General features: G+C 35.6%; 1 pseudogene; it reads left to right on the top strand.

Moving 5' to 3' along the window:
• The first annotated feature begins 7,645 nt into the window (after window positions 1-7,645).
• LOC122139033 lies at window positions 7,646-19,730 on the top strand (annotated as a pseudogene).
• The last annotated feature ends 2,246 nt before the right edge of the window (window positions 19,731-21,976 follow it).

Here is a 21,976-nt window from a genome sequence, read left to right as displayed (position 1 = left end):
TAAAATAAAATTAACAGATACAAAACTTTTTAAACATACAAGACTTGTCATTGTAGCTTTTCGTGTTGCTTTTAATTTAGTTTAGGGAACATGAAGCATCATACTGGTTGCTTGCCCTTAAATAATTTGCATGCTTTTTTCTGGTGTTATGATTTCATTGGAATTTTTCATTTTATTTCCACAATGGTTCTCTTTGTGTCATTTATTGACCTGCTTCTGCAATGGGGAGGTGAGTGTTTCACACTTTAGATTTATATACGTGTGTACTTACTGTATTTTACCCAGTGTGCTGCTTGATGGTGTGAACTTGGACAGTTCAATAAGCTTTCTTTGAAAATGCATGTTTAAAATGATTAGAGTTCACTTCCAGAATAAAAGTTTTCTAATAATTTTACGTCACCCCCATGTCATCATTATTCCAGGATGTTCATGTCTTTCTTTCTTCAGTCCAAAAAACAAAATTATTTATTTTTTTTGCAAAACATTCCAGGATTTTTTCTCCATTCTACGGTTTTCAATGCAGTTTCAAAAGGCTCTAGTCTACACCATCCCAGCCAAGATTAATGCTTCTTATTTAGTGAAGCAATCAGTCATTTTCCTAAATTAAAAATAAAAAGTATATACTTTTTTAAGCACACCATTCTCACCTTGCACTAGCCTGACTTTCACACATTATGTAGTTACTTTGGAAAGGTCTCGCCTGGAAGTACCAACCCAGTGTTTACAAAGCGAACATGCAAAAAAAAAAGTCAAATGGCGTTTACAAAAAAGGTAAATCCAACAATGTTGGACAATTTTGAAGTTGGAGAAAAAAATGAGATGGAGTTTTCGCCCTACCCTACCTTTTTGAACCGAAGTACACAGATAAAGTGTATTACATAATGTGTGAAGACACGGATGCCCATTGCAGAGCTTGTGCAAGATGAGCATTTATTGTTAAAAAGTATATATATCTATATATATATATCTATATATATATTATATATATATATATATATATATATTTATATATATAAAATTATGATCGTTTTGCTAGATAAGACCCTTATTCCTTGGCTGGGATCATGTAGATCCCTTTTAAAGCGACTTTCAGCCCATTGGGTCCCACTGAATTCCACTATATGGAGAAGAGAAGTAGTCCAAGAACACCGAGCCCTGAGGCACCCCAGTATAAGGATGAAAAATTCAAAGTTGACAAAGTTGTACACAGGATTTTTATTTTTGGGTGAACTATCCACCCTTATCATATTTTGCAATGTGAAAGATGCTATGTTCTGATTCATTGGTCCTATTGGTAAATTGAACAAAGAGACTAAAAAGTGCTGTAAACTATTTGTGTTTTACAAACCAGTGTGTCTATAATTGCAATAATATCACAGTACTACATTAAATAATAAAAGAAATAGCAGTGTTTCCAATATCAAGCAGCGCAACGAGCTATTTTATTCAGAAAAAAATAACTTGTAAGCTGATGACCCCAGAAGCCTTTTAAATTTTTAAAATAAAATTTTGCTGGATTGATGTATCTCAATTCATACTATGCACTATTCACTGCACTATGCAATTTGGTAGCATAAATAGTAGTAAATTCACACTGATAATTTCAATAAAAAGTGCACTTCACATACTCAGACCATGCACTTATGTGCACTGAGATTTCACTAGTAAGCTATTAGGCTACTGTAAGGCTGGAAATTTATTTTCTTGTATTTTGAAATATATTTTGGTATATGAAGGTTAAAACTACATTTTTTTTTTCAATTTCAAAAATATATTTCATTAAGGTTTTAGCTTATATTTCAAATATATGTGACCCTGGACCATAAACCTAGTCATTAGGGTAAATTTTTCCAAATTGAGGTAGATCTGAAAGCTGAATAAATAAGCTTTCCATTAATATATTGTTTTCTTAGGATAGGACAATATTCGGTCGAGATATAACTATTTGAAAATCTGGAATCTGAGGGTGCAAAAAAATCTAAATATTGAGAAAATCACCTTTAAAGTTGTCCAAATGAAGTTCTTAGCAATGCATATTATTAATCAAACATTAAGTTTTAATATATTTACGGTAGGAAAATTTATAAAATATCTTTATGGAACATGAATTATTTACTTTAATATCCTAATGATTTTTGGCATACTGTATAACCAAAAATCAATCATTTTGACCCATACAATGTATTTTTGGCTATTGCTACAAATATACCCCAGCAACTTGGTTTTGTGGTCCAGTGTCACATATTTTGGCCAAGAAAGTATATATTTGTGACTGTAATTTTAACATAGAGGAAACTACATACATTACCTTTTAAATTTGTGTGTGTGCCAGTGTCTTAACCCTTTTTCTCTGTCTCTTTCTTTTTTTATCTGTCCATCATAAACAGGGTGCAGGCAGAGGTTAAGAAGGCTTGGCTGAGGCGCAGTCTTGCAATAGACCTGAAGCAGAAAGCTCGTGTCAACAGCAGCGCGGCATGTGGGAGCAGCTACTATGGAGGCATGATGTCACACACCACAACACAGAGTGTGTGTCTCAGTGTCAATGGCACTAAAGGCCTGCCTCTGGGCACCATGGGGGCCAGAGGACAACCACGTCTCCACCATTCAGGAAACTTAGGTCATGTGCCTCACGACACAGAGACTGTGTTTTTTACAGTGCGGCAGCATGAGCTGGTTCTGAGGCAGAATGATGGGAAAAGGTCTCCATGCAAGCAGAACAGCAGAAATGCAGAGGAAAGTGAGCATGATTTTGAGCCATATTTTGTAGCGGATGATGAACATTCAGGTTCCATGTCTTGGAAAGAACTAGAAACAATGCTTTGATGGGCTCCTGGCTGAATATTAGTGGTGCTTACAATGGTTAGAAGCCCTTAGTATTAAATAGTAATTAAATACAAGCTAAGCTCAGTTATCAGCACTTGTGGCATATTGTTGACCACACGCATGAATTTCAACTCAGTTCTCATTTTCTTTAAAAAAAGAAAAAAAGGTTACATGCAAATGTAAATGTTTTAATAGTATAGCCATATGATGTAAACAATCTTAACATGAATTTAGTTTGAAAAATCACTTACTAACCTTTGTGTGTGTTGTGTGTGTGTGTGTGTGTTCACAGTTCAGTTTCACAACCATACTTAGATTCTAAAAAAATTTAAAATTACTTTTTAATAAAATGTATCGCTCAAATAATAAATTTTAACACAAGAATTAATGTATTAATAAAATAAAATAAAATAGATAAATTAATTTATAAAAACATTTATAAAATTTAAATCTTCCAAATACTGGCCTCATTCACTTACACTGTAAGTGACTCACCATTACTTTTGATTTTGCTTTTATTTATTATTATTATTTTTTTTAAGAAAATGAGAAATGAATGTAAATGAATTTTATGGTACATTATGCCACAAAGACTGGTTTTCACCTGCCAGACAATTAAACAAACAAGCAAACAAAAATCCCATGGATTTACATTCAAGAAAGAAAGATATCTAGAGGCCTCATGGAGGAGTGCAATTTTGATTTTGGTCAATAAGCAACCATCTAACAACATCCTAGTAACCATCCTTAACACCCTACTAACTACATAGCAACATGTTGAAAACATTTAGAAAACACTGTAGTAACCAACCCAGCACACTAACATTGTAGCATTGTAGAGTTCTTAAAAGTGCAAGCACCAGTCATTTTCTTGAGAAAATGTTGAGTTTTTAGTATTGTAATTATGGATGTCTGAATCTGAGATGTCAAGCAAATATGTATATTTGTCTGTCATGCATATTGTGCATATAGAGAAAACTGTTTTATGACACAGGATTTTACTGGACAGCAGTTGACAGGTTGATCTCCTCCTGATACTTTCCTTAGCTGAAAGGTTTGTACATAACTTAAAGATTAATGTGGATTTAAAGGGGCACAAAGGCTCATTTAAGTACTTTTTTTAGTTCCTCTGTCATTCCTTTGTGAGTCTGAAAATGAAACCTTTACTTAGTAAGTCAAGTAATGAACCTGTAGGCCACTAGAAATTTGCATGATAAAACTTTCACATTTGAAATGAACTGTAAAACAGAATGCTTACTATCAGATGTCTCTCTTTATCATTTCAATTCAGTAAGAATCTCAAAATAACGTTCTGCATTAAAAACCTGCATTAGTATTTGTGAGACAGTCCATTATGTGCCATCTCTTCACATTTCTGCCCAAGCCATTATGATATTATGATGCTTCCTTTAATCTGCATTATTATAGATATTATGTTTTGTTGCACAGCTAAATGCATTATTAACCAAAATCACAATATTGTGATGGTTATAATGATGATGTTTTGTGACCATGTGGTGTTTAATTTAAAATTATTATTTGATGTTTGTTGAATAAAATCTGTACTGTCTGTAAGAAGTTTAATACTTAATATTATTAAATATGTATGTCACTGGAATATGTAAACTTTAAAACAGTAAACTTCACCAGGTTTCACCAGGACACAAGGAAACCAGCACTTACATTAAAAATCCCCTTGCAAATCAGTGACAAACAAAATTATGTCCACAGTGTACTGTAAGTGGAGATATTAGTTTTCCCCTAAAAATGTTTGATGTAAGGTTTAAAAAATGGATGTGAAGGAATGCATGGGTTTGTGTTTGACTGGCAGATATTTTTACTTCTATCCCAATGCAAAACAAACATTTTTCCTTCTGTTATAGATCCACTTTTCCCTGCCCTAGATGCCCTCTCACTGCAGTCTGGAATTTCACAGCAGAGCTTCAGGTCTAAACCGAGCCCTGAACATAGACAGTCTCTGCCTGCTTCACATACAAATATGCAAGAACATTAAACAAGTTTAACATTAGCATTTGTTGGTTATATTTTGCCATTATGAATCTGCATTACACATCCAGTGAGCAATTATTGACACCTTTTCATATTTACATTTCACAGTTCAACAAAATAAGAGTAGTGTGTGTTGCATGTCTTAGCAATTCGAATAATGCTGCCAAAAGGACCTCTAGTGGATATATGGGTAACTGCATCTCAAACAAGTTTTTGGTATGGAAAACTTGGGCTATGCATTATTATTAAAAGAAATAACTAACCCAAAAATGAAAAATCGCTGGAAATGTACCTACTCTCAGGCCAACCAAGATGTGGATGAGCTTGTTTCCTCATTGGAACATATTTTGAGAAATTTTTTATAACATCACTACTCACCAATGGATCTTCTGCAGTGAATGGGTGCTGTGAGAATGAGTGCATCACTTACTCACCAATGGATCTTCTGCAGTGAATGGGTGCTGTGAGAATGAGATTCTTAAGAGCTGATAAAAATCATCACAATAATCCACAAGTCATTGTTTCTGGCCAAATTCCAGCTATAATCCATAATAAAGCTTCCCTCGTTAAAAAAAAAGTCCATCCCTGGTTGTCTTCAAACTGTTTTCACCTGTAAACAGTGCTTGATTTCTCTCCTGAATCAGCCTAGATTATTTTTTCACTAGACAAAGCAACATTATGGATTGACAACTCATGTTTTAGCCGGAGTTGGAAGTTAAATACATATCAATGATGGAATTGTTTATTACAAACACACAACTTTTCATTTCACAAGATGTAAATTGATGGACTGGAGTCATGTGGATTACTTGTGGATTATTGTGATGTTTTTACAAGCTGTTTAAAAATAAAAAATAAAAACACAAGGGATATTAATTTTGTATTTTATGTCATAGAATAAATGTAAACATATCTTGAGCTTGTGTGGACCACACACATTATTTTAGGCATTTAAGTAAAAACTCTTGACTTCAGGATGATGTGACCGGAAGTGCTAAAATGTTAACTCATTCTGGGTTTTGACCTACAAAAATACATCATCCACCCAGCACTCTATTTAGCCAGAGCCATACTGTTCAAAAATAAGTCCTTATTTTACAGAAACTAGTACAATAATGGTATAGTCTTGGTGAGACAGCTATTCAAGAATAATGGACATCTCTTTAATTACTGTGGATCCCTTAATTATTATAAGATCCCTGTAACTGCTAAAGAGTTTGCAGTGGTATTTGATGCCATTCCTTGTGGCCTTATTCAACATTTGTCTGGCAAGTCTATCCCCTTATATGCTAATCAGTTAGGTATTAATGGTGTGAGAATTATAGATAATAATTTTAATAACTTATATACTATATATATATATATATATATATATATATATATATATTTATATATATATATATATATAGATATATATATGATGTAGAAGCACATTATTGCCAAAATGCAAACCTATTTGGAATTTGTTATATAATCAGATTGAATGGAATGAGGCCTGGAATTTACTTAATAAATACTGTCTCACCAGTAAACTTACATATAAAGTTATTCATCTGATTTACCCAGTCAGACAAGTAGTTGCAAAAATGCTTGGAGACATGGACAGACTACATACAACACTTTTTTTATGAAGGCGTATTTACCCATATGTTTTGGACTGATATTTATGGAAGCCCGTTTCCGCCACTGAATAAAAAATAAAAAAGGTAATTGCGACTTTTTATCTCAAAGTTCTGACTTTTTTTTTCAGAATTGCATGATAAAAACTAAATATAAAATTACAATTGTGAGATAAAAACTCGCAATTCTGACTTTTTCTCACAATTCTGACTTCATAACTCGCAATTGCTAGTTTATATCTCAGTTCTGAGAAAAAAAGTCAGAATTACGAGATATAAATTCACAACTGTGAGAAAAAAGTCAGAATTGCACGTTTTTCTCGCAATTGTGACTTAATGTTTTGCAAGTGACTTTATAACTCACAATTCTGACTTTTATATCTCGCAATTGTGAGTTTATAACGTGCAATTCTGACTTTTAAAATTCTAATTTGTGTTTTTATTTATAACTATTATTTGTGAATTTTTATATTTGTGTTATGTGAATATAGTTTGTGTTTTTATATCTCTTCATTGGACTTTGGGAAACGGGCTTCCATAGATACTGACTATTAAATATTTAAATTTAGCTACAAAATTAAGACTCTCTGGTAATGATGTATTTTTGTTGTATAAAAATAAGAGTTTGGAGCCAAATTTTGGTGATTAATTTAATAATTATGTATGTGAATTACCATATACACAAACAAAAATGAACTAATAACCAAACCTAACATTACATTATTTAAAACTGAACTCAAGCAATACATTGAGGCCTTAAAATAGCTAAGAAATAAAAGAGCAAAAAGGACATTTTATTTATCTATTTATTGCTTCTTTCTTTTTTCTGTTTGGTATTCATTGGATGCTGCTTATCAACCGCAAGAAAGAAAGAAAGAAAGAAAGAAAATGTATGTGATAATAGTTGAATACACTGTGATCCTCTATACATGTATGTTATGTTACTGTTCTTGTTATGCAATAAGAAAGAAAGAAAGAAAGAAAGAAAGAAAGAAAGAAAGAAAGAAAGAAAGAAAAGAAAAGAAAGAAAAGGGGGGAGAAGAGTGTTCTTGTTATGCAATAAAGAAATGAAATAAAGTAAGTAAGTAAGTAGAAAAGGTGGAGAGATTGAAAGAAAGAAAGAAAAAGAAAGAAAGCCGAGATTCCAACCAAGCCTCATGATAGTAGCTAGCTGTCAGAACGTGCGTCTTCATTGCGCATCACCCATCTGGAATAACATTTCCACTTAATTAATCTTATTAATTTGACCTCACAGTTGTTCCACATGAAGCGCTGGGAGTTGAAAGAAACGTGAATCATCCTAAAATGTTTTTGCTGATCCGGTGAATGCTGAGATCATGATGAGGTCAGTATAGAGGAGGGGGGCAGACGGTCGCCAATTAGTGTCTCTCTTTAACAGCGCTCCAGGAGAAAAGCCTCAGTTCGTCTGCACTGTAATAGTGAAGAATGGCGTTTTCAACTCGACTGTCTTCACCTGTCATGCCTCGTCTCTGAATGCGGTTGTGTGTGTATTTGTGGCGTAAGGGAGGGGTCCAGTGGGATGGAGCAGAGTTTCATGCAGTCCGCGATGGCTATGGGTGCACAGTCCAAGAAAGGCTCTCCAGGAGCATCGCCGTGGAGAGAGAAAAAACCTCATCACGGTTTGTAGGTGAGTGAGAAGCCTTCAGAAGCCCATATAACGTTATGTAACATCATGTATGTTACAATGTTTATGGCCTTCAGCGGAGTCATAAACAGGGATGTGTGCGAAAACATCATTTTCTCTTTTATTTCATTTAGGAAACGCGGCACGTATGTACTGTATGGAGAGGCTTGCTGAAAACAAATGTGACGTTTTCACCATCATCTAAAAGAAATCTGTAGATTCGGAGTTACGTTTCGTCAGGTCTGTGACCGACATACATCGTAAACAGCGGATTGCTAAATATCTTTAGTTTCCGTTTACTTCGTTATGTGAGTCTATAAGCTAATTCTTAATTATTAAGGGGGTTTTATCAAATGTGTGTGTACACAAATTATTTCTGAAACCGTATATTTTCACGCAATGTGGATGCTCTCGCTTCCCCGGATGATGTCGTTGCTGCCCCCCGCAAGGGCTGGCCGGGGCCGCTGGGGATCTGCTGTGCTTTACAGAGAACAGGGGTCACAATGATCCAAATATAAAATTAGTAACGTTACTTATTATTAAAATACTGACGAAAAACATTGATGTTTTGGATTCACTTTATATGAGGTCAGTCTTTACATTTAAATGAGTGATTTTAAATTGATACAAAACATTTATTGTACACATAGGCTACATTTTTACATTGTACTTATATTTAAACTTAATTTTTACTTTATATTTAAATTCGAACTTGTAATTTTATTTCTGTAGTTACACATATAATTACACTGTAATACAATAGCAGCAAGACTTTTCCGTACAACATGTAGCCTACACAAGTACTATTTTTGTGATATAAGTACCTAGTGTAAAATTTGACCAAGGTTTTTCCTCTCCAGCTTCTGGCTGTCATGTCATACTCTGCCTATTGTACTGCAGTGGAGGGCTGTACTGAAAGAGTCATTGTTGTGATCAGAACAACTGATGGTGAAGTCACTGCTGGTTTGGCATTGAATAACATTGCTCCATGTATGACTATGCCATATTATACATTAAATTAAATAATATTTTGTGGAGATGTGTGTGGGACACTGTAAATGATAGAGTATATCTTCGTTCTAAAATGATGGCAACCGAATACAAGAAATATTATTAATAAAATATGATTCTGTTTGGAAGTGACCTGTCCAGCGTATTTCTGTGCCTGCGGCCCCAGACACTGGATTATGTTCCAGCATTTCCATGACCATAATCAGAAGATTAGCATTTAGAATTGAGTATTTTAAACAAAAGAAAAAAAAAAAAAATTAAACCATGGAGTTAATTGGAATTAAGTGAAAGTGTACGTGACATACAGCCAAGTATGGTGGACCCATACTCAGAATTCGTGCTCTGCATTTAACCCATCCAAAGTGCCCATCCAAAGTGCACACACACAGCAGTGATGTGAACACACACCCGGAGCAGTGGGCAGCCATTTATGCTGCAGCGCCCGGGGAGCAGTTGGGATTTCGGTGCCTTGCTCAGGGGCACCTCAGTCATGGTATTGCCGGCCCGAGACTCGAACCCACAAAACCTCAGGGTTAGGAGTTAAACTCTCTAACCACTAGGCCACGACTTCCCATTAAAGGGGTCATGAAGTGAGAAACCAAAATTCCCTTGGTTTTTTGACATATAAGAGGTCATTGTATTAAAAGCATCCTCTAAGTTTCAGAACTCAAAACTTTCTTGTTAGTCTAAAAACAGCTTATATTGAAGCCAGTCTGCCAAAAAGCCAGCTTGTGGAATGTACAACTCTATTATGTAATAGTGTGGCTAAACACTGGCTACGCAGAAGAAGATCAATGCCTGCTTCTACAGTTCTGCCTGTTTAATGTAGTGCAGTGGTTCGCAACCGGAGGGCGCGTCCCACTAGGGGGGCTCAGCGATCCTCCGGGGGGGGTGCAAATAATTTAAAGATTTTGTTAATACATTTATGTATTTTTTTTCTTTAAGGACTCACCCTCATGTTGTTCCAAACCCGTAAGACCTTCATTCATCTTCGGAACACAAATTAAGATATTTTGATGAAATTGGAGAGCTATCGACCCTCCACACAGTAGATAGCAACGCAACTGAAATGTTCCCAGGTCCAGAAAACGTAGTAAATACATCGGTTTTTTAAAAACAGTCCATTGTGACATCAGAAGAAACTCAACTTCAGTTTTGCGATGCTACGAGAATACTTTTTTTTTTGCGCAAAGAAAACAAAAATAACATAATTTACTCAACCATTCTTCTCCTCCGAGTTATGTCTTCTGCCATTTTAGAGAGTACCCAAGAACGAATTGATTATGAGGATGAACTTAGGTCTTACGGGGTTTGGAACGACATGAGGGGTGAGTAAATAATGACAAAATTTTAATTTTGGGGTGAACTAACCATTAAAATTAATGTATATCCAATTCACAAATTTTATGATTGATATGTTAAATTTTAAAGCAAAAAAAAAATTAAAGCAACAAAAAGCGCAACGTTTATCCTTTATTTTTGATGTGCAAACCGAACCGTGTAACGTTATGTGCTCTCTCTGCACACTGATCACTAAAACATCATATTTCTGCTCGTACACAGTTCAGTATATTGATGTAGCTGTCAAAATTAATGTACGGCGAGTGTTTTATAACGGATGCTCACCAGAGGCGTGTTTTGGAGAAATTTGTGAGGATTAGACGCTCCAAACACAGACACAAACGCTTGTTCTGACAACTTTTTATCACTGTTCACTAATAACGTCGAGCCCCCTTCATATTGCTGAGTCTACTCTCCACAGATGCAGAATGTTTCCATTTTTAATTTGTATTTTGGTGTGTTTAGTGATTCTGAATTGGGCCGTATAGTAGTTTATATGCAGTCCTTTGGCACCTCCCTGTGGTCTTGTTTGGTATGGCTGGTTGACTTGTGCTTATTTCTTTAAGTAACTTTATAATTGAGCTTTAGGTACTTTAAGTTTTTGTGAATAGAAAAGGTTTGGTGGGGGTGCTTGCGGTATTAATTCGGAGAGGAGGTGGGCCTCGGAGTAAAAAAGGTTGAGAACCACTGATGTAGTGTTTTTACGAGAGAGACAAACGTGCAGGTCTACGCAAAAACTAAACGATAAAGATGGGTCTGAAAATAAAAAAGACTGAAAATAAAAGACGATGCTGTGCTGACTATATTGGGTCTGACAGTAATGTCACAACACACAAGCGTAACTGTTTTTATTACATGATCACTATTGCTTTGTCTGTTAAGCAGATCATTTGATACAAGTATTTATGCGTTTTTTTACCTAAATCGCATCAGCGTCCATCTGTGAAGGACATGCTTCGGCTGTCAAACATACAATCTTCCACGCCTATTAATAGAGTGTTCTGATGAGGGGGTTAAAACAGAAAAAATAGCCTATTACTTCTAAATTATGATGTTTTTTGATGTAAAAATCTTGATATAAAATAAGAACAGTACAAAATAAAAAGCAGAGGCAGTTCATGACTACTTATAAAGAAGTAGTAACTAATTTTTGTAATTGTAACAATTACATTATTAGGTTAAGTAATTCTTATGAAATTTATGTCTATGAAATTAATTCCCTCTATTTACTTAATTTTTTCCAATATTAGGTGCTTCATAACCCAGGGTAAATCCAGGTGGAACTACCTTTCGAAAATGTGATGTATTACGTAACCCAGATTTGATTCTAAAAAGCCCCATTTAATATATTTTTGCATAAACATATTTATAGGTGACATTCAGTTCTACAAAATATTTTAAAGATAATTATTATGTAAACAGCATGACAAATAATATCATGTTGTTTAATACAGTAATACAGTAAAACTCATATATAAAACATTATGTACTGTAATGAATGTCACTCAGTTTAATATTCATGACCTTTGTAAGGATTAAGTAAGTACAGTAAGTAGTTAAGTAGAAAATGGTTTAGTCATTTATCAGAAAGATTCAGTTTCAGTTTGCATTGATCCACGCAGTTCAACGGAACACACACATCATGTCATCATTGGCTATTACCTCACCAGTGCTACTAGCAACAGCTTTTAATGAGTAGACTTAGTTTATTAAAAATGGTCATTTTCAAAGATTTTATATCTTATCTTGGTATCTGAAATAGTTTTTGTTAAATACATGGACAAACGTAAAGAAATTCTCTTTGATGTTGATTGGGGTAATGCTTTACCTATAGATTACCTTGTGAAACCAAGCTTTTTTTTATTATTATCCCTTGTGAAAAGGAAGTGCACTTGTATTGACTGTGGACTTGTAGTGTACTTGCAGATAACATAATAATACAAAATAATGGCCACTTAAATGCACTTAAAGAGAGTGCGTTTTCATGATCATGTTTCTTAGCACATTTAGTACACTTTTAAATAGTTAACTTTGTAAAAATATCAAAAGTTTTACATTTTAAATTGTTTTAATAATCTTTGTTAACAAATTTATTTTTGATGTGTTGTCTAACATACTAAAGAACGTTATTATATATTATGTTATTTGATAGTACATTTAAAGTTAATGTTTTTAATGTACTAAATTGCAACTTGAAATGCAAATATATTGAAGTACATGACAGTCATGTTTCAATAGATATGACATTATAACACAACAGTACTATATTTCAAAGATAATAAAGACAGTAAGGATATAAGTCCTAGTTAATTGGGTCAAAAACACACTTAAGTTCAACTTATATGATCTGATTAAAAATCAATTGTACTGTAAATAACATGCAGTTAAGTGTCTAAAAATATTACAATTTGTTCACACTTTTTAGCAGTATCTTTTTTCCCACTTGAGATTTCAATCTCGGTCCACAATACGTACAATATACAGTTGAACTTTATTGAAATAAGAAGATGCTTTCTTGGATACAGATTAAATCAACCGGAAAAACAAGTAGAGAAAAAAATTCATTTGGAATAAGTGGTGTTCGCTAGGTATTGAAGCAAAATGGAAACCATGTAATTTTTCCATATTAAAGTACACTGTATTGTTTGTGTTTGTGTGTCAGGTTTTCAGTGAAGACACTGCTAGAGAAGTACACAGCAGAGCCCATCGATGACTCGTCTGAGGAGTTCATTAACTTTGCTGCTATTCTAGAACACATCCTCAGCCCACCGCTTTAAAGGTAAGAAAGTATTGCATTTTAACTGTACGAGAACATTAAGGACATTTTTAAGCCAGTGATATAAATGAAGGCGATCTCCCACGTCACGTCTTTTGTAGGCTCTGGCAGCTGGTTTGATGGTCAGCGCAGTTTTTGGGACTTCATCCGTCTGGCCTGCAGTAAAGTGCCCAATAACTGCATAAGCAGCATTGAGAACATGGAGAACATCAACTCCTCACGAGCAAAGGTGGGATCACAAATATCTGTACTTAAAATAGTTCAAGTAGAATGGGTAAATAATACCATTATCATTTATGCTTTGATTTTAATACACAAACAAAAAATCCATTGTACATTTTTGTGCCACAGTTAGAAGGTAAGTTAGAAGTACATTGGAGTACATTCAGTAAGGTTCGTACTCAAAGAGATGAAAAATCTGTCTTCATTTAAATGTTGTTCCAAATCAGTATGACTTTCTTTCTATTTTTTTTTTTTTTTTTGCTGTGGAACATGAAAGGAGATATACTGAGAAATGTCTCAATGGATAATTTTTTTTTGCCTACATATTTTAAGTGAGCTTTAGAAAAACAGTTAGGTTACCAACTTTCTTCAAAATAGTCCTTGTTATAAATATCTATAAATATATAAACAAAATGAAATGAGATGAAGGTGAATAAATAATGACAGAATAAACTATTTTTAAGTGAAATAATTTTTAGGAATCAGTTAATTTAATTATTTATTTGATGTTTGGGATAAAAGAGCATGATGTACATACTGTTTTACCATGACAGAGTACAGTAAGTTTTTGTTAGGGTACTATTTTCTACATTACTGTATTTAATTTTAATGTATAAATAATGTGTTTTTTACTAAACAAAAGTTGTTACAAAAATGTTACAGAATACTCCAAGTACAGGGGAATTTTTCAATGTTGGTGAATTGTAAAATTGTAGGGTTTTCTTCAAAGAAATATGATTTTGGTAGGTTTTATTCTCATTTACAATTAAACGACTCTCTTTAAAATTGTTCATTAATGTTTTTCTGCAGTATATGCATATAGATGTTTGATATGGTTTGTATGATGAAAAGGTGCCTTGCCGTCTCTAGGGCAGAGCATGGCTACGGGTTGCACTGATGGAGAAACGGCTGTCTGAATACATCGCCACAGCTTTGCGAGATAGCCGCACCACCAGGTCAGACTGAAAGAGAAAAAACTCAATATTAATCTAACTACAAATATGATCCTTTTATGCAGTCGTACCCTCATCAATACACATATCCAGTGTAAGCATAACAATTGAGACAGCCATTACACTACTGCACTATCGAATACATAAAATGGTGCGTCTATATAATATAACTGTGTTTATGTATTGCATGTGTGTGTTTGTCTACAGGCGGGCTCTACGTTACAAGGTGCCATAATGTTGCGAGAAGAAGCAACTGTTTTGACCGGAATGCTCATCGGACTTGGAGCAATTGACTTCAGGTAAGAGAAGGGTAATGAAAGGGGTGATAAAACTACATAGCACACAAGCTATGTTTCAAAACCAACTGAAATGGAACCTCATAAGGGATAGATTTGGACTGTTTTTTTTAAATAGTGCCAATTTCTCTGCACATCCCACTCATGTAATGCATATGATACTTTAATGCAGGTTTTGAAATGAGCTATAATGTTATGCAATGTTGTCAGTTTCTGTTTGAAAGGGGAGGCTCTGGATGGGAAGTCTGAGGCTGTTATTGACTACACTCCTTATCTGAAATTTACACAGAGGTGAGGAAGATTTATTTCTTACAGTATAACACAGGGGATCTATGGCTTTGATGTTTAGATTTTATTTATATCCCTTTATTCTAGGGCATTCATGATTAATCAAAATGTAATCATATTGTTATTGTTTTCCTCAAATAATTATGCTAATCATTTGAAATATTTTCGCACTGGTTATTTTATTGTTTAAAGCATGGTTTTCATTTGACATTTCCTGTGTTGTTTGCATGCTTCCACATGATTTGGGTTGCCAGATATTATGAGTTTACCCCCTTAATTGCTCTTCCCATTCTTCCTATTGATTTTTGAGAGAAACCTCTTACAGTTTTTATATTACTCTTACATTTTTTATAATGTAGAAAGTGTAGAGAGTCCAGTTATAACCATATTGTGCTGCCCTACTGTAAACTTTATGGAATGCGTGATATTTATACGGTTTCCTGAAAGAAAGAAATATTTTCTGTTGCTGTTAATACTGCATTATAGTAAGCGGTCAACTGATATTAAATCTGATCATATTGGAATATTAATAATATTTTATTATATAAGAAATACACAAAAATGGTTAAAATGTATTAAATACAATATTCACTCAATATTTTGTTTTAGTAACTGTTCAGGACAGATTCAGCAAGTTTTTTTGTTTAAAACCGATTCAAACTGATGACTCATGAGTCATTTTGACCTGGTCAGTGCTGATCAAATTGACCAAATCAAGGTATTGCTGCTGCTCTGTTTCCATAGCAATGAGATGTTGTGTTGGGGTGGTTCAGTTATGATTATCTCAGTGACGACGAGGACGGTCAGAGCGTGGACAGCAGTAACAGTGATGACAGTGTTGAGCATCCGTACATCCCTCTGGTCAATTATGAGTAGAGCTGGAGGAACAAGTGCCGCAAGATGGAGCAGAGGTTCAAGATCATCAATGCGCAAAAGGTTAAACACACCCACACACACACATACAGGACAATACAAGATTTTTCTTTAGTGGGTACTCTCAAATGAATATGTCATTTGCTATAGTGTGTGCATTTTAATTTTTTGTGTTCAGGGGTACCTTGAGGAGCTGGTAAGGCTGCGGGAATCTCAGCTGAAGAAGGTGGAGATGGAGAATAAGAAACTAACAGCTGGACTAGAAGAACTGCAGCTGCAGAGCCAGAAAGAGAAGAGAGAACTGGAGAACATCATTCTGGAGCTGCAGGAACAACTGTGAGAGAAACACATCCGCACACCACAGATTCTTGAGACATGGGAAGTTTATGGAATTATTTTAGATTAAACTGTTATTCAGACAGTCATTTGGTGAAACATTCTGCTCCTTCCATTTTCCCTATGAATTAATCAATATGTATGAAAACTGTGCAGATTCAAAAAACATGCACTGTTTAAAATAATATGATGAAAAAAAAACACATTCCTATTAATGAATGAACAAATAGAATATTTTCATAGAGAACAGAGATTTCATATTCACTTAGCCTCATCTATTATGTAAATTATTGATTTTTTTTTACTATTTGTGTGAAAAAATTCAGTAACATTTTAGGTTAAAGAGCACATCGGATGCCCAGTTTTTCCACAAGTTGGTATGATTCTTTTTGGGTCTTCATGATAGTCTATAACATACTTTTGTTAAAATTCCTAAACGGTAGTGTAAAACAACACCCTTTTCACGATGTCAAAAACAGCTCTGTTTCACAGCGACCCATTTCAGTGCATGTCCCTTTAAATGATAATGAGCTACTGTTCACCCCACCCCTTTATTCTGTTCTTGCATTAAAGTCACCATTATTTTTCATGTGGTTGTAACTTCTCAAAATGATTTAAAATACATTTGTAAATGACTTATTAGTTATTATCATTTATTTTTGCCTTACTTGCTCAACGATTCGCAAACGATTCACTCAATGATTAATTTTTCCAAACCCCTCCTTTGCGTGATGCTAATTGGCAGTGATTGGTCCGATTCATTCTTTCATAATTCATTCATTCTGTCTCATTTTCATTTCATCATGCCTGTAATGTCTGATTAAAGACAGCATTTGTGAGAGCAGAGCTGCTTTGTTTACAGCCGTTACCGGGAAAATTTTTAACTCTCCTAAAGCGGCAAACCTAGTGGCAAAGAATGAAATTTGCATTTTCATTCAGACCAATGTGAAAAGACCAACAAGTGGCCGGGCACTATGCCTAATGTTTCATGTTGACGTCAGCATGAAAAAACGGATTGGGAGTTCCTTTTAAAATGGACTAGTTTTCAATGATTCAGTCAACTCTTTTCTTTGAGAGAAAACAACTTTATACACGGTGCACTTTCAGATTTAAAACTTTGCAGGATGTTTTCATTCACTTAGAGCTGTGTTACATACTGCATGAAAGGTCATTTTCAAAAATCCATAACAGGGGCACTTTAACAAACACCTTTATAAACCCTCTACAAAGGTAGTGTTACCATGTTATCATTACAGAAAACGTACTCATTTTGTAATAAGACAATACCTTAATGCTTTTTTATTATAAATGTGCGGTTATGAATTATATTGAGGAAGGTTCTAAATAGAAATGACGACATAACAATGTTCTCTGAGACTGTGTAACTAACTCTTCAGGCCACATTTGTCGTGGATCTTGCCATGCGCATCGCAACAGTATTAAGAAAGGGCGATTTGCAAAGATTAATTATACAAAAATTTATACTCATTTCTTCTGGAGGTGAAGCTGGATCACAAAACTGTTGGGACGTATCGATCCATCCTCAGAACAACTTTTTAGCAAACTCTGCTTTGTACTGACCCTCGTGTTACAAAGCAGTCTAGTGTAAAAGGATTCAATGCACAACATATAAACACGTTGATGTTTAAGTTAGAAACAGGGAGCGCGCATTTCCCCTTCAAAAACGGGAGCAAAGTAATCCTCTCGAGTCTTCAGTGGCTCAGATGTCAGGGAGCAGAGTATTGAGCAGAGCTCGGGCCTGGAGTGGCAAACAATTTCGCCCTCCGTGTGCTCCGAGCATTTATAATCACTCCTGCTCCGCGTTCACCATTTCCGCTTCACCGCTCCCGCCTCCATCACAGCTCAGAGAGACTCTTGATATCACAGCGGAAACATCGCACTGTCGCTCCACCTTCGCTCCACGTCTCCAAAGTATTTCAGTATGTTTTGAAATATACAGTTCTGTTTCATAAACTAAAAGAAAAAAAATTATAAAATAATAAAATAAACAGGAGAGTTTCAAGTGGCTTATTGGAACATTTTCCTACCACATGCCAAGCTAATAACAGGTTTCAGCATTAAAGGTATAATTGCTACTTTTTGCAGTGCAAAATGTTGTGATGAAAAGAACAGTACATTTCTTCAGTTATTTTACCTACGGATCGTTGCATTTCGTTACATAATGCCTGCTCATTCGAAATCAGAAACAACGATGAAGTAACACTGTAAGATTACAAATTTGTTTGAATGCATTATGAGAGAGCGATTGCTAATAAAATCATGCGTTTCACCTTAAATCATGTTTTAAATCATGCTTTCACCTGAAAATGTTCGTATCTAGAAGGAACAACCACAATTACATTTGAGAATTTTAACTTGCCCGCTCAATTCCATTTGCCGTCATCCTAGGTCTTCACCTTCTTTCTGATTTGAGTAATTCATCTCTATCAAGCTAGCTAAATAGGTTTTAAAATATGTTTATATTACGGGCCATTGGCATCGAAGGTGTACTCGTGAGGACAGTGGTGATGATGGAGCGCTCTTGGGAGCGATGGTGAAAACCAAACTTTTGAAAAAAATCTGCATCTCCCTCCATTCAAAACTCTCACACCCGCTCCACTCCGCGCTCCGCTGTCACATACTATGGTCAGGAGGAAATGACGACTACTGCTATTGTTCATTTATTACATCCAAACAACAAACACACCCTCCAATTGCTCAGGGGCGGGTCTATGCTTGAAACAGCAGTGTCCAACAACAGTCATGGGAGGGGCTGTAAAAGTGACGTCAGTTTGCCCAGTACCTGGGTGACTCGCCATGGATGTCAAACAGAGAGAAGTAGCTCCGGCTACAAATTTCTTCCGCCAGACGCCGAGCCCCAAAAGGTTACCGACTGCAGCTTTAAGGACCAGTTCTCACTATTGGCTAGTTGCTTATTAGCATGCATATTACTGGCATATTGGCTGTTTATGAGTACTTATAATGCACATATTAATGTGTTTTCTACATGACCATATCCCTACCCCATACCTAAATGTAACAACTACCTTACTATTAATATGCTGTGCAATTAAGAGTTTATTGAGGCTAAGTCATAAGTTACTAGTGAGAATTGGTCCCCAAACTAAAATGTGATTCAGAATTTCTTTACTATTTATGTGACTGTTTACGTTTCATAATCATGTCATTACATTTTACTATACTACTACCAAATCTCACCACGGAGCTTGCAGAATTCAGAATAAGAAAGTTTAGAAAGTGCTTTTAAGTATTTTAATTATTTAATAATATGACACATTGATTCATGGTCTGAGAACAGATGATTTTAGGGGTTGTGATGGATGATGTAATGCCATACTTGTACTTACCCTCTAAGGAACATACCATTTGATTGTCTTTAACTGTATCACAGGACAAGTCTGATTCCAGGCGAAATCACATCCACTCTCTAAGGATTTGTCAATCCCTCTTGTTAACCAATGGCCATCACTCCAAAACTACAACAACCAGGAGGACAGGAAGCTGTACCACAGGTGATGAGAGGCTCTCTTTTATGTGGGCCAACAGTTTCTACTCAAAATCCCAGGCATTAGCCCAACAACTGAAACTTTTTGAAGTTTGTGTTGCCATCTAGACATGGTACACAAATTCATGCTGCAAAAATACACTTCACGCCTTTGGGTCCGTTGTTGTCCTTTTAGGGGTAGGTTTCCCCCAGCCCTGGACCGGCCAACATAATTAAGTGTGGGGGGATGTCCTTGGGGAGAATGACCACAGGGTATTCTCAGAGGATTGTGAGCAGGAAACAGAATTTAAAAGCCTGGTGCACAGCAGGTACACCTTAAAATCCACCGTACAAACAAGTTAAATTGGTACTGTACTTTGTGTGTTTTTGATTTAGCTTGTCTAAGTCCAAGCTGGTTTTGGTGGCCTGATCAATTTTGAAAAAATAAGGGGGGCCCCTACTGGCTGTTAGATGGTTAATGTGTGTGTGGTGTGTTGTGGGTATGTGATTTCACAGCTTGCACCTACACTCTTGTTTTTTTTTGATGATGTTCATGTGTACACATAATCTTTCACATCCCTCCAATTCAAATATCTCGGTTGTGGTCTGAATTGCATAACCTCTGAGTACAGGATCCTGGTCTTTTAATAAATACTCGTCAGGACTCCTAAAAAAAGTATGTTTCCTATATAGGTATGATTTGTGTAGTATGAATGGTAATCCAAACTACATTCATTGTGTTGTCCCATGTCAATTTGCATCAGATGTACACTTCAGTATCGCGCTGGAAGTAGTAATCATCCTGGTACTTTTTGCCTACTGCTTTATGAATTCTGACAGACTACACTCAGAAAATAAAAAGTACTGAAGCTGTCACTGGGACAGTATCCAGTTACATATTATTTTAAGGTGTTCTGTTACAAGAGTAATTTACACAGTTAAGTACTAAGTGATATTAATTAACTACAATGTTACTTACTAATGGTAAGGTTAGGATTAGGGTTTGGTTTAGGGTTAGTTGCATGTAATTATGCATAATTTATTGTTATTATAATAGTACAGTACATTGTAACAAGTAACAAAGACACCTCAGAATTTTAGGTGTGCATTAGGAGGCATTCAAATTTTAGGCGTGCCGTACGGGAGGCATTTATCAGTGGCGCACTGAGATGCGATGATTGAAGTCGTCTTTGCATTTTTTGATTTTTTTTTTTTGGCTCTAGCCTATCCAGTTGAAGGCCAACTAGAAGTCTAGGCGTGCCGCTCTGACATTCTTGATTATGCCTAATTCATTTTGATTACAATATAGCACGTTAAGAAATCATCAAGGATGGACGCACTAATGTGCCTTTGAGACTACCCCACCTGTTGCTTGGCCGAGCATAGTCAAACACTGAAGCCCCAAGCCATTCACACCAGGATGCATATATTTTGCACTCGTTTCTAGAGCATGGTCTCCAACCCTGCTGTCTGGAGAGCTTACCGTCGCTACTAACATTAATCCATTTCAGCGTCCAACCCCAATCAAACACACCTGAAGCAGCTAATCAAGGGGTTTCCGGGCTTCCAACCCCAATCAAACACGGTGTGTTGGAGCAGGGTTGGAAACTGAAGTCTGCAGGACAGTAGCTCTCCAGGAGCGGGGGTTGGAGATCCCTGTTTTTAGAGGGACCAAAATTCATACTCATACACACCGCACCGCTGCACTCACGTCTCGCAAAAGAGAGCAGCATGTTTAGAAAGCCATGTAAAATTAATGCAAAGGTCAACTTTAAAAAACAAATCTCGAGATTTAAAGGCGAGTTTTTTTCCCCCCAGCACTGCAACTGCCCTGTTTTTAAATGAAACATGTACTGTGTGATTGGCTTTCGGCCCTTTGTATTAAACTATGACTACATACATGATGCTTTGGTTTTGTTTATAAGTGTTTTTTTGAAGCCACTTAATTAATTATAATTGGTGTTTATAAACATTATTTAAAGGGGTCCTATTGATGCTCTTTTACAAAGTCTTAATTTTGTTGTTGTGGGGTGTACTAGAACTTTGGGGTGAATAGGCTCTCATACTAGTTTGTTTGAAAAACATATTATTTTTCACATATTTTACATTATTCCACACACCTCTCTCCCCAGTCACTTGGAATGAACACGGCTGGAATAGTTCTTTCTTGTTTGAACAAATGAAGGCCCGCCTTCTGGAATACGAGGTGTGCTGTGAGTTGGTAGCTGGGCGCGTGTGTGCCGTGATTGGTTAGCTGGGCCAGTGTGTTGTGGAATGA

The sequence above is a fragment of the Cyprinus carpio genome, chromosome B12, assembly GCF_018340385.1.
Source record: "Cyprinus carpio isolate SPL01 chromosome B12, ASM1834038v1, whole genome shotgun sequence".
NCBI lineage: Eukaryota > Metazoa > Chordata > Actinopteri > Cypriniformes > Cyprinidae > Cyprinus > Cyprinus carpio.
Note: the sequence above shows the minus strand (reverse complement) of the source record. Positions and strands in the feature narration are given on the sequence as shown.